This window comes from Pinus tabuliformis, chromosome X, assembly GCF_031772625.1.
Source record: "Pinus tabuliformis cultivar Carrire ecotype Pingquan chromosome X, CPIR1, whole genome shotgun sequence".
In the NCBI taxonomy this organism is placed as follows: domain Eukaryota; kingdom Viridiplantae; phylum Streptophyta; class Pinopsida; order Pinales; family Pinaceae; genus Pinus; species Pinus tabuliformis.
In genome coordinates, this window is record NC_142308.1 from 498,968,793 (window position 1) to 498,983,910 (window position 15,118).

A 15,118-nucleotide genomic window follows, 5' to 3' on the forward strand; every position below is an offset into this window, starting at 1 on the left:
TTTTATTTCCTTTTTATTTAACCTTCTGAATTTTTATTTAATTTCTATTATTTCCTTTTCTTGACTTTTAGTTTTTTCTCCATATTTTAAATTTAAGATGACTTATTATTATATTAAAAACACATTTTACTAATTTCAATTATAAAAAATTATATATATATATATATATAAACAATATTAGTTAATCATATTTCTTAATTTTTGGTGATGACTTTCAACGATACAATATTTTATTAGTCGTTTTATTTTTGTGATGAAATCTGTCTTTATTGTTTTTTAGTTTAATTAAACTTTATTTAAGTAGCATGTACTAGCTACTACGTAGCCTTTGTTTATTTTTAAATTATTTTGATGTTTATATATATAGATAGATTTTTTATTTTTAATTTTATTATTATTATTTTATTATTTATTTTTTAATTTACTATATTTTGGTTTTGTTTGTTTGTTTAAATTTGTTTTTAAAATTGCTTTTAATATTTGCTTTTTAGTTATTAATCCCTATCTCAGGGACTACGCTCGCTTCACTGTTAAAGTGCGTTGAATCACTATTATTTGCTGTGTTTTTGTAATTTTAACTGAAGTTTAAGGAAAAAGCTAAATATTCCTTTTTTCTTGTCAATTAAAAAATAATTTTCTAATTTTGAAAATATTATTTCTATTTTTCCATTGGCTAAGAGATCCTTGATGTAAGATAATTCCCTTGGTGGAGGGCAATTTATTTTCAATATTTGTCAGTGCCTAACAAATCATTTTAAAATGAGAAAAATGCTAATTTTGTGAGTGGCCATTCCGTTGGTGAGTGCCCTGACACTGAAAGTGAAAGAATGCTCTGAGCATGTCCTTTACATAAAGTTGGGGGGAGGGGGGTAGGCATTTCTTCGGTTGCTTCTCTGACATTGACAGTAAGAAAAGTATTACTAGTGTGTTTATCTCTTATTACACTTTAATTTTTTTTCCATTTAAAACTTTTATAGATTTAAGTGTGTGAGAGAATAGTTGCATATAGTTGTGAATATGTGTGAAATGAAGGATGTGTGAAGGAGGGGATATGTGCAGAAGAATAGGGGTGCAAAGGAAGCTTTATTCCAGGGACACGAAATTAATTTAACTTCAAATAGAAACTTAATACCTAATATCAAATGAAGTTTCTTTTTAATGTGTGTGTGTGAAAGAAGGGTTGTAACACACCCCCTACTAACCCTAGCCTTAACTAAGGTTAGAAGGCAACTATTACTAAGCTGAACCAACCTCCAAAATCCTATTATGGAAACGGGGTCTAAATTTTCACTTTCTTTCACACTCGAGAAACTCGAATAAAATGATTTCATTGCATTCATCTTGTCGAGACATTTCTAAAAATATAAATTTTGCTCCGATACAGCTGCACGCTACGGAACCATGAAATGTTCCTACTTCCGCTGACCCTTAACGCTACGAAACCATTGATTGTTTCTACCTGGACTGGGTGGGATAAGAATCGGCTGGCTGGATGGCTGGCGGGCTGGCTAGACGGGGGCTGGCGGGAGTCAAGAGCTTGGGAGCTTGATGGGGAGCTTAGGAGCTTTGGAGCTGGCTTGTTAGCGAGCTGGATGGGGAGCTTGGGAGCTAGCCGTGGAGAAGGAAGGTGACGCAGAGCAGAGGACTAGGCTATTTAGAGAAAAACCGATTCTATGCCCATTTGAGCACGCTGGAAACGAGATTTGAAAGATTTGTAGGAAAAGCTTGAAAGTGATGTTTTCTTGAGTTAAGAATGCCATTTCACAACGTTAGAGCCAAATATATGGCCATCCAAAGATTAGCCACTTAATTGATGGAACATGTAACTAGGTTTGGTCTTCATTTATTGTATTTGAGTCATCTTGTAATATACTTGTTAAAAGAATAAAGAAAATAATTTTTATTATGATTATGACTTATTAAAGCATGGGTTTCATGCTTGGGTCATCATGTTGTAGGTCAAAGTCCCCATTGAGGACTTCTAGGATTTATTCTGAGTCAATAGAGTCATTGTACTTTTAAAGAGGCCCTTCTTGCACTTTCAAATCATGTAAAAAGGTTTAGTATTGAGTCAAATGTAATTTATGTATCCTCTACATCAAGTCAGCCTAAGGACATCAATTTGACCTCTCCTGAAGCATATAAATAGAAGCAAGTTGAATTCATTTGGAGCATCTAATTTCAAGCAAGTTCGATATCTCTAAGGTAGCCGAAAAATTACGAAGTGGGTCTAAGGAAGCCAAAGGAAATGCGAGTTGGGTGGAGTCTATGGAGAAGAAGAAAAACGAAATTTTGGTGCCTCTCTCTCTTTTTTTCGTGCCATAGCTTGGGAGATTGTGTTGGGTCCCTATAATACTAGTAATTACCCCATTACTATTGTAGTTATACCCCTTATTTATATTGTTGTGCCCCCATTGACCCCATATTGTTATTAATGTGGCCATAGAATCCCTCTATTGTTATTTTTGTGGCTTTATATTATTATTGTTAGGTCGGCTGGATTATATTGTGACTCCATAGACTCCTATATATAGAAAGGAGGTTTTGTCATTTGAAGCATCGAAGAATTGTTCATTTATGTAATGTAAAGGAGGTTGCCCCCTCGAAGAGGCTGAATTCTAAGGCGTTGATCTATCTTTTCTATCTTTTCTTGAGCTGGTTTCATAACATTTGGTATCAGAGCTTTGGATTCTAGGGTTTCGCTGCTCCAAACAGGTCATCGTGGAATTTTCGCTATAACTTTTTTTCTGTGACGTTTCAGAAGTCGCAAAAAAAACCCATTTGAGAAGAAATCGCGCTGAACCTTGGGTCCAAATTTCAGAGCTCTTCGCATGACATTTTCGGAGATATGATCTCAGGAAGTTGGTCTTTTTGCAGACTCCTGAATTACACTCAAAACAGGTGACCTGAGGAAAATCGTCATAACTTTCTTTCTGAGCATCGGATTGAAATTTCGTAAGAAGTTACAGAAAGAGGACGGACTGTAGTTTGCGTTTATATATTTTTCAGAGTCAAAGGTTGAAACAGTGACACATGGCACTTCATACAAGTTCGCTCTACTGAACTAGTCTATAATCAGGTCACTGCGGGAGATTGTGCATAACTCTTTCTTGGAGAATCCAATTTGGATCAGACTAGTGGCATTGGAAAGAGGGCATAGAAGGCTACTACAGATCACAATTTCAGAACTGGATGATTCAAAATTACAGAGATACATCAGATTCAATATCAGGCTTCTACAAAGTAAAAAAAGGTGTGTAGTTTTTATTTTTTATTTTTGCACAAGCTTGGTTTGAAGGAATTCAAAGGGCATAGTAAAGCATTATTATCGGTAACTGATGCCCCGAGGAAAGAAAATGCAAACACCTAGTAAGGAACCTGAAAGCTCTAGCATGACTCATGAAGAAGAGGAAGAAATGCTACATGATATATCAAAATTACAAGAACAAGTGCAACAAATGTCACGCTCACAAAAGCTAACAGATGCTAAGATAAATGGCGTGGAATCTAAGATAAAGGGCATGGAAGCTAAGATGGATGATCTGAAGACAGATTTGAAGACAGACATGGCAGATTTGATGATAGATTTGACAAATTTTCTACAAGAAATACTTACTAATGGTGAAAAGGTTGTAAAGGAAACTCATGATGTGAACAAAAGAAATGTTAATCATGATTCCATAGACTCTAATGTTGGATCGAAGACCCACCATATTCCAAAAATCGATATGAGGAAGTTTGATGGCAAGGATCCCGCCACATGGATATTACAGATGGAGCAATTCTTCGATCTCAATAATGTGCAAAACACACAAAAGGTACGTATGGAAACTTTATATTTGGAACCAAATCAGTTTGTATGGTATCAATGGCTTTGTTCTCGTAAACAATTTATCACTTGGGCAATTTTTACGGAAGAATTGATAGCACATTATGAGGATACAAAAAGCAACACTTTTTTTAGCCAATTGATAAGTCTCAAACAAAAGGGTTCAATAATGGAGCACATTGAGGAGTTCCAAAAATTGAACATAAGGGTAAAAGATATTCCAGAGGAGCATAGGATTGATGTGTTCATAGGGTCTTTAAAGGATAATATCCAACATGATGTTCGCCTTTGGGAACCTGATTCATTAGAGAAGGCATTCAGGTTAGCAAGAAAAATGGAAAGCAAAATTATGGCAACCAGGAAGCATACCACTCACAACTATAAAGACGGAAGTGTTGTTGCCCCTAGTCTTCCACAACCTATAAGGTTGACACCACAACAATTGGAAAAAAAAAGAGCAAAAGGGCTTTATTACAGTTGTGATAGCAAATACACGAAAGGTCATAAGTGCTGAGAAGAAATTATTCTACATAGATTGTGAAGAGGAAGAAGAAAAGGAGCAAGAAAGGTCAAAGGAAGAGGATATACTCCAGGAACAAAGCCTAGATGAAGAACAAATAAATCCGACCATATCTTGTAATGCATTGGCGGGAATTACCACTCCTCAAACCATCAAGATAGAAGGACAAATCAAGAAGAAAAAGGTAATAGTGTTGATTGATTCAGGAAGCACCCACAATTTTATTCATTGTAGGGTAGCAAAAGAATTGAATTGCTTCCTATATCCAGCACCAGAGTGTCAAGTGATGATTGCAAATGGAGGAACAATAAATTGCTCTGGAAAGTGCCATAATATCAAGCTATCCATGGGAGAATATGTATTGACTAGCCCAATGCTTTCCATTCCAATGGGAGGTGCTGATGTTGTACTAGGAGTCCAATGGCTACAATCCTTGGGTACAATAGCTTTTAATTTTCAAGAACTTTTCATCAAATTTTCTGTGGAAGGAAAGGAAGTTGAATTAAGGGGTATTGCAGGGAAACCAGGAAAGATAATCAGCTCTAATGGTATGACAAAGCTTCTAAAAAAGGAGCAAAGAGGTGTAATTGCACAATTATGTTCGCTAGATGTTTCCACATTGGAATCATCTATTTCTCCAGATCTCCAAAAAGTCCTGGACAATCATTCCAAGGTATTTGAGACTCCCAAAGGTCTCCCACCTATGCGTGATCATGATCATGCTATTCATCTGATTCCAGGAAGTGTTCCTCCAAACATCAGGCCGTACAGATATCCCTATGTCCAAAAAAGTGAAATTGAACGTATGGTTGCAGAAATGCTAGAGGCTGGTATAATTCAACCGAGTCAAAGTTCTTTCTCTGCTCCAGTAGTATTGGTGCACAAGAAGGATGGATCATGGCGCATGTGTCCAGATTATAGGGAGCTCAACAAGCTCACTATTAAAGATAAGTTCCCCATTCCTGTCATTGATGAATTACTGGATGAATTGCATGGATCAATTTACTTCACCAAGTTGGATCTTCGTTCAGGATATCATCAAATCAGAATGAAGATTGAAGACATTTCGAAAACGGCATTTAGAACTCATGAGGGTCATTATGAATTTTTGGTCATGCCTTTTGGCCTTACCAATGCACCTTCAACATTTCAAGGTTTGATGAATTCAATTTTCAAACCATTCCTTAGAAAATTTGTGTTAGTATTTTTTGATGATATACTAATCTACAGCAAGTCTTGGAAGGATCATGTTGAACATGTTGACAGGGTGCTACAACTATTGGAGGAGAAACAATTATATGCAAAAAGATCCAAATGTTTCTTTGGAGTCCAGGAGGTGGAATATTTGGGTCATATTGTATCTCATGAAGGAGTTAAGGTAGACCCTAGCAAAATTAAAGCCATTAAGGAATGGAAAATCCCCACATCCATAAAGCATCTGCGAGGATTTCTTGGGTTGACAGGGTATTATCGCAAGTTTGTTAAGAATTATGGGAGAATAGCAGCACCTCTAACAACATTATTGAAGAAAGATGCATTTTCATGGACTCCGGAAGCAACAAAGGCCTTTGAACATCTTAAAGAGGCAATGTGCCAAGCACCGGTCTTAGCTACACCGGACTTCACAAAAACCTTTATTGTGGAATGTGATGCTTCAGGAAATGGAATTGGTGCTGTTCTAATGCAAGATGAAAGACCCATTGCTTTTGAAAGTCGTCCAATCAAGGGAAAGTTTTTAAGCAAAGCTATTTATGAGAAGGAAATGTTGGCAATACTCCATGCACTTAAGAAATGGCGACCCTACCTAATGGGAAGACACTTCAAGGTAAAAACGGATCATGATAGCCTTAAATACTTTTTAGAACAAAGATTATCCTCTGAAGAGCAACAAAAGTGGGTCACAAAGATGTTGGGTTATGACTTTGAAATCATCTACAAAAAAGGGAAGCAAAATGTGGTGGCAGATGCACTCTCAAGAAAGGATGAGGATGTGGAAGCATTGTTGTGCGCCATTTCTATTATCCAACCAGATTGGATAAACGAAGCAAGGGAGGAATGGAAGAATGACGAAGAAGTGTGGGCACTTATTCGAAAGCTACAACAAGATTCCAGTATGTCTGATACATTTAGCTGGAAAAATGATTCGTTATGGTACAAAGATCGCTTATACCTCTGTAAGAATTCCCAGCTAAAACAAAAGATTCTTATGGAATTGCACACTTCTCCCTTAGGAGGGCACTCAGGATTTTTAAAAACTTACCACAGGGTTAAGAAGGAATTTTTTTGGGATGGCCTTAAATCAGATATTCAAAAGTTTGTGGCAGAATGTTTGGTTTGCCAACAAAATAAAGTTGAAACAATTAAGACACCGGGTCTATTACAACCTTTATCCATTCCAAGCCAACGTTGGGAGGAGGTTTCAATGGATTTTATCACAGGTTTACCCAAGTCTGAGGGAAAGAGTGTCATCATGGTGGTAGTTGACAGACTTACCAAGTATGCACACTTTTGTGCATTATCACATCCATTTAAAGCCAGTACAGTTTCTACTGCATTTATGGAAACAATTCAAAAGCTACATGGAAACCCAAAGATTATTGTAAGTGACAGAGATCCCATTTTCACTGGAAATTTTTGGACAGAATTATTTTCTTGTCTTGGTACTCAGTTAGCTCATAGCTCATCTTATCATCCTCAATCTGATGGGCAAACTGAGATAGTAAACAAATGTTTGGAAGGATATCTTCGTTGCTTTGTATCTGATAAACAGACACAATGGGTCAAATGGTTGCCTCTGGCTGAATGGTGGTATAACACTTCCTTCCATACAGCAACAAAAATGACCCCATTTATGGCACTTTATGGGTATCAACCACCATCCATCACATCATATTTAAGAGAAAATTCTAAGGTTCAGGCAGTGGAACATCACATCGAACATCAACAACAAGTCCTCCAACTCTTAAAGGATAACCTCGTGTTGGCACAGAATAGAATGAAACAACAGGCAGATCAACATCGCAGTGAAAGAAGTTTTGATGTAGGTGATTGGGTATTCCTACGGCTACAACCATATAAGCAAATGTCCCTCAAGCAAGCTAAGAAGGATAATAAATTATCACCAAAGTATTATGGTCCGTACAAGGTGTTGCAAAAGATTGGTACTATGGCATACAAATTGGAGCTTCCTGCAGCTTCTCGATTGCACCCAGTTTTCCATGTTTCATGTTTAAAGAAGGTTATAGGCGACAAGCTCCCAGTTCAAACAATATTGCCAGAACTTGACGAGGAAGGAAAAATTATATTGGAACCGGAAGCAGTCACAGAAACAAGAACTCGACAGCTACGAAATCGATCAATTTCAGAGTATCTTATCAAGTGGAAGAACTTATCCGCTGAAGATTCCACATGGGAGGATGAGAATTTTATGCAGAAGTATCTAGAACTACTCAAGCGTTGAGGACAACACTTTTTTGAAGGAGAGGGGCATGTTGGGTCCCTATAATACTAGTGATTACCCCATTACTATTGTAGTTATACCCCTTATTTATATTGTTGTGCCCCTATTGCCCCCATATTGTTATTAATGTGGCCATAGAATCCCTCTATTGTTATTTTTGTGGCTTTATATTATTATTGTTAGGTCGGCTGGATTATATTGTGACTCCTTAGACTCCTATATATAGAAAGGAGGTTTTGTCATTTGAATCATCGAAGAATTGTTCATTTATGTAATGTAAAGGAGGTTGCCCCCTCGAAGAGGCTGAATTCTAACGCGTTGATCTATCTTTTCTATCTTTTCTTGAGCTGGTTTCATAACAGATTGAAGTCTTCCAATTTTCATTGATGCCGAAAGCTGCCTGACGCTATGAGCTACTACATAGTCGAAGCTGCTAGAAGAGAGGTCGAAGATCTAGGAGGCTGACTTGGTGTGGAGGGAAGGTTTGGTCTTTGTCTAGGGTGAAGAGTATCAAAGAATACTATTGAAAGGAAGAGAATTTTGACTGGGTTTTCCCCTCGAGGGGGATTTTTCGCTGGCATAGTGCCTATATTTGGTGTCCATTATTTTATGTGATTTTTCTTTGGTAATTGCTTGATGAAGTAAAGAAAGAAGATATAAAGAAAAATTAATAAGAATTTAAGAACATCACAAGTAATTATCAAGTATAAGAAAAATTTTCCACCTTTCTGATTTTCTTGTTAAAATTTGGGTACCAGAGGACAAGTGGTTCCTTAAGTCTTTGATCTTTGGCCTAGGGAAAAGTGTCCAAATTTGTTTGTACTTTTCTCCTAAAGCGACTTTATAAGTGGTAAAGTCAATTTAATTTAAAAGTGACTTTATAAGTGGTAAAGTTACATTCTAATTTAAAAGTGACTTTATAAGTGGTAAAGTTATATTCTAATTTAAATGTGACTTTATTAAAGTCAATGAAGAATTAGAAAGTGAAAAAGTGACTATGGAAATAAAAGGCTAAGTGGGTCTTTATTTAAGTGAGCGAGTTAAAAAATAGAAAGTGAGAATTAAATGCACATTTATTCTCATCCCTACATCTAAATGAATCTCAACCATTAGATCTTAGGGTAACTCAAGAGGTCATTTAGAGAGTAAAATGAGAAGAGAAAAGGAAAATATCATTCATTCTTTCATGAGCATTTGAGAGAAAGAGAAGAGAGAGCAAGGAGAAAATTTCTGAGTAGTGCAGAAGTGAAGGAAAGCAGCAAGAAGACATTTCAACAAATCTGGGTAGCAACATTTATTGACACACATTCCAAGGAAAAACCGTACAGCGGGAGAAAGGCATAGATATCGAGGAAGAGGGACAACACATTAATCGAGGAAGAGGGATAGCAGCAAGGGCATGAATTTTGAAGTAGATTTGGTCACAAATTTCGAGGTAGCCGTACTATTGAAATCTGTATAGTCAGTACAACAAGTTTTGGGCACGTTTTTCGAGGCAGGCTGTACAACATTTAATGCTGTTTTATTGCTGGAAAAATTTCTTTTTATTTGTTTGCTGATTGGCATGATTTTCAAGGCAGAGTTGAAGCACGAAAATCGAGATAAGTTGTAATTTGTGGTTGCTGAAATTTTTACTGTGTATTTCTATTTCTCTGTAAAAGCATTTTCAGAAATAAATAAGAGCTCTCAAACTGGTTTTCCCCAAGAGTTGTAGGGGGTTTTTCTAGGGTCACATTGACCAAAAATCACTGTGTTATTTTCTGTGTGTGGCTGTCATAATTTTACTGTGTTTTATTTTTGCAATTTCGGCAGTTGTGAAATCTTTAAATTTGTGTTTTTAGAAAAATATTGTCATTTCCAGATTTTAGAATTTTTATCATGCTTGGATTTAAAACTAAATGCATGGAGTGATAAAGAAAACTGATAACTGGAGTGGGGGTTGAAATTTCTTCATGGTATCAGAGCTTGGTTGGCTGAAAAGTGTAGTTTGGGATAACAAAGTGAAAATTACAACAAGCTGAATTTTACACACAAACCAAAAATCTTTACCGCATATTTGAAAATTTTAGTTTGATAGGACAATGAAACATGTCTTTGGGTTTGAGAGTTGAAGACAGGTTGGATGGGCAGACCAACTATAGTGCATGGAAGGAGAGAATCCAAAGCATCTTTGAGGAAGCAAAAGTCTGGGGCATTATGGTAAATACCACACATAACCGAGTAGTAGTACTTGCTGACCCTGTACAGTTGGCAGAGTTTAACAAAAAGAATGTTAAGGCAAAAATATTGGTTATGGAAGGAATCAAAGACCATGTCATTCCTCACATGAGAGGAAATACTTATGCACATGAGATGTGGACAACCTTGACTAGTCTTTACCAAAGCTCAAATGAAAACAAAAAAATGGTCCTAAAGGAGAAACTGAAGGCCATTAAAATGGCTAAGACTAATAGTGCTACAACATACCTCACAAAGATCACTTCAATGAGAGATGAGTTGGCAGCCGTAGGTGAGATCATTGCACCCACTGAGTTGGTGAGGATTTTTTTGAATGGTTTTCCCAAGACTTGGGGAGAATTTTGTGGATGGCATTGTTGCACGGGAAAACCTTCCCGATTGGGAGAGGTTGTAGGATGATTGCATTCAAAATGAGATCAGAAAGAACCATATTTGGGCAACCAAACAGGTGGAGGAGGATGACAATGTGGCATTGTTAGCAAGAGGTAAGAAGGGCAGAGCAAAGAAGCAAGCTTCCAACAGTGGAGGCAAAGGCAAAGGTAAAGGCAAGCAACAGAACAAGGAGAAGGACTATTCCAAAGTTAAATGTTAGAATTGTCAAAAGTTGGGAAACTATGCTGTTGTGTGTCCGAAGAAGAAGAAAAATAAAGGGAAAGACAAACCAATGGCAGCTTCTGCAGAGATAAAGAGCTTCTCAGAGAGCTTTGATCGGGAGTTTGGGTTCATAGCTTTTGAGGCCACTAGTGCAGGATCACCTGCCATATAGGTTCAGAGGGAGTGTGCATTCCCCGCTACTAGCAGAGCATTTTCTAGCATTTGATATGTTGACAGTGGCGCTTCTCACCACATGACAGGAGTCAGAGAGTACTTCTTAGAACTTTTAGAGGGTGATACTGATATGGAGGTAGTACTTGGCGATGACAACATTGTTAGAGCAGTTGGTGTGGGGACATTGACATTTGATAGGGGACCCAATCCTCCCTTGAAAGTGTTAGATGTTCTATATGTTCTTGGAATGAAGAAGAACCTGATATTCGTCTCAACACTTGAGGACAGAGGGTATGATGTGTTGTTCAGGAGAGGGCAGGTGCTTATATATCCTAGGGGAACTCTAGCTTCTTCAGCTAGAGAGATTGGTGTGTGCCATGACAGCAGATCTAGCAGTTCAGAGTTGTGTGAGATTTGGCACTGCAGGATGGGGCACATGTATCATGGGGCCTTGAGTACATTGGGGGAGATCACCACTTGTGTGCCAGATTTCAGTTCTGATCACCTTGATGTATGCAGAGGATGTGCTATGGGGAAGTTTGCCAGATCCCCTTTTCCCAACAGTGACAGTAGAGCGACCGGGATCCTTGCCTTGATTCATACCAATGTGAGTGGTCAGATGTCTCATGTATCCTTGAGTGGCTATGAGTACTATGTTTTATTCATTGATGAACACTCCAGGAAGACTTGGATTTATTTTTTGAAGACCAAGAGTGAGGTATTCAAGTGGTTTCAAGAATTCAAAGCTCTTATGGAGACTCAGACAGGTAGGAATATCAAGGTCCTCAGGTCAGACAATGGAGGGGAGTATACACTTGGTGAGTTTGTTGATTTTTGTGCTGAGGCGGGAATTAGTAGGGAGTTCACAGTTCCTTGCAACCCCTAGCATAATGGGTTTGCAGAGAGGAAGAACAGATCCATTGCAGGGGCTGCCAAATCCATGCTTCATGATCAGGTGTTACCTTTATTTTTGTGGGCAGAGGCCTGCAACACTGTTGTGTACTTGTAGAACAGAAATCCACATCATGCTTTGGGGAATGTGACTCCGGAGGAGTATTTTTCTGGGAAGAAGCCTGATGTTGGGCACTTTTGTATCTTTGGGTGCCTTACATATTCCTATGTCCCCAAGGAGAACAGGACCAAGCTAGAGCCCATTGCAGACAAGGGAATGTTTGTGGGTTATAGTGATACCTCAAAAGCTTATTGGATTTATATTCCTGTGTAGAGGAAAGTGGTTGTCAGACATGATATGAAGTTAGAGGAGGAGAGAGCTTTTAGGAGGTCACAAGAGTTAGAGTATCCAGAGCCACCAGACCCTCAGGAACAGCTAAGTCATTCACATGGATCCAGTGGTCAGGGATAAGGAGGTACATCAATTACAATGTGAGGTCCATTAGTGAGCAGTGGCTCTCAGAGTCAAGTGGGTGGTTCTTCGAGAATCATGCAGGGTAATCCGCAGAGCAGTTCATAGGGTAGTCCACTAATGGACAGTTCGCACAGTACTTCAGCATCTATAGGCACAAATTCAGGCATGAGGTCAATTGGTAGGCCTTCAAGAGTTCAGGCTTATGATGATGATGAGGATTCTTTCACTCTAGTGGGAGAAGTATGCTCAGGGAAGAGGAAGCCCAAGTGGCTTCAAGATACCTTACGTGAGATAACATCAATGGTTGGGCCAAAGAGACAGGTTAGGGAGAGTAAACCACCTGAGAGGTTCTGTAGTTACTTGGAATTAGTAACAAGACTTGTTGACTCTGAACCTTCCAATTATGAGGAGGCAGCCAGCCAGTAGGTCTCGAGAGAGGCCGTGATGGAGGAGTATTCTTCTATTATGAAGAACAATGTTTGGGAGGTAGTGACGAGGCCTGAAGGTAAATCAGTTGTTACTTCTAGATGGCTCTACAAGATAAAGCATGCTGCAGATGGCAACATCGAGAAGTTCAAAGCTCGATTTGTGGCGAGAGGGTTCTCACAGGTAGAGGGAGTTGACTATGAGGAGACCTTCGCTCCCATAGCTCAGTATACATCTATTTGCTCCATTATATCGATTGCAACAGAGATGGGTTGGAAGATCAACCAGATGGATGTGAAGACCGCATTTTTCAATGGATTCATTTAGGAGGAGGTTTATATTGAGTAGCCGCAGGGCTTTGAGGTGCATGGGAATGAGTCCCATGTATGTAGATTGAAAAAGGCACTCTATGGCCTGAAGAAAGCTCCTAGAGCTTGGTACTCGAGGATTGATACATACTTGCAACAATTGGGTTCCACAAAGAGTGAGGCTGATCCGAACCTATACTTCATTGTGGTGGGTGAGGAGCCTCTCATTTTGGTGTTGTATGTTGATGACTTGATCATCACTGGTGTAGAGAGACTCATTGAGGGTAGCAAGAGAGATCTTGCTTCAGAGTTTGAGATGAAGGATATCAGATTGATGCATTATTTTTTGGGATTGGAGGTGTGGCAGGAGGGTCATTTCTTCCCGGGACAAGGGAAGTATATTGTGGATATTCTTAACAGATTTCACATGGAGGACTGCAAACCCATGTCTACACCTATGATCACTAACTGGAAGAAGCTTCATGCTTCTGATTCCGAGTTGGTGGATCCTACTCTATACAGACAACTGATTGGTTGTTTGATGTATTTGGTCAACACTCGACTAGATATATGTTTTGCATTTAACACTCTGAGTTAGTTCATGTGTGAGCCCAGGAGAGTGCACTGGGTGGCTGCAAAACACATTCCTTGTTATTTGCAGGGGACTGTGGATTTTGGTCTGGATTATAGACAGGGTGATGGAGTGAGACTGACAGGGTACACAGACTCAGATTGGGTAGGTTGTGCTTCAGATAGGAAGAGTACTTCCCAGTGTTGTTTTGGGTTGGGTTCGGCAGTTGTGTCGTGGATCAGCTGGAAACAACAGTTAGTTTCATTGAGGTCAGTTGAGGCAGAGTGTATGGCTACTAGTTTGGCTAGTTGTGAGGCCATATGGCTTCACAAGATGGTGTTTGGTCTATTTGGTCAGGCAGAGACTTTCAATAATTTACTGTGATAATCAGAGTTGCATAAGACTCACAGAGAATCCAATTTTTCATGACAGGTCAAAGAATATTTAGATCAAGTATCACTTCATTAGACACTTCCCAAAAGGGAGATGTCAAGCTTGAGTACATTTCCACAAATGAGCAGGTAGTGGACATTTTCACCAAAGCCTTACCACGGGGCAAGCATGTCTACTTTAGAGACAAGATGGGAGTGGTAAGGAACACTTTCCTCAGTAAGAGGGAGTGTTAAAATTTGGGTACTAGAGGACAAGTGGTTCCCTAAGTCTTTGATCTTTGGCCTAGGTAAAAGTGTCCAAATTTATCTGTACTTTTCTAAAGTGAATTTATAAGTGGTAAAGTCAATTTAATTTAAAAGTGACCTTATAAGTGGTAAAGTTACATTATAATTTAAAAGTGACTTTATAAGTGGTAAAGTTATATTCTAATTTAAAGTTGACTTTATTAAAGTCAATGAAGAATTGGAAAGTGAAAAAGTGACTATGGATATAAAAGGCTAAGTGGGTCTTTATTTAAGTGGGTGAGTTAAAAAACAAAAAGTGAGAATTAAATGCACATTTATTCTCATCTCTACATCTAAATGAATTTCAGCCATTAGATCTTAGGGTAACCCAAGAGGTCATTTAGAGAGTAAAAGGAGGAGAAAAGGAAAAGATCATTCATTCTTTCATGAGAATTTGAGAGAAAGAGAAGAGAGAGTAGGGAGAAAATTTCTGAGCAGTGAAGAAGTGAAGGGGAGCAGCAAGAAGACATTTCAACAAACTTGGGCAACAACATTTATTGGCACACATCCCAAGGCAAAACCGTACAGTAGGAGAAAGACACAGATATCATCAATGTAAACTTTGAAACGGGAATTGATACTGTTACCCGTTTCATAGAGATAGCAAAAAAGTGACCTGATTTTGAAAAGGGGTGATGCAGAACACACATTTTTTTTAGAGCATAGTTTTTGGCACTTTAATTTTTTTAATGTACATTACGTTTTAGAATGGTAGTGATTTTCATGCTGATTTGAAAAAGTGGGTATTCTGCATCAGACCCTTTTTTTAAAAGACCTGTTTTTTGGCTTTAAATTTTCTAATGTATAAAATGTAAATAATTATTTTGTAAATTTGATAATTTTTGAAGTGGTCGTTTTCTTCATATTTTCTTGTTTTTTTTTTGTAGTGAGGTTTTTTTGTTTTGCATTTTTAAATTAGAAGGTCGATATTTTGAATTTTCAATATTCTACGTAT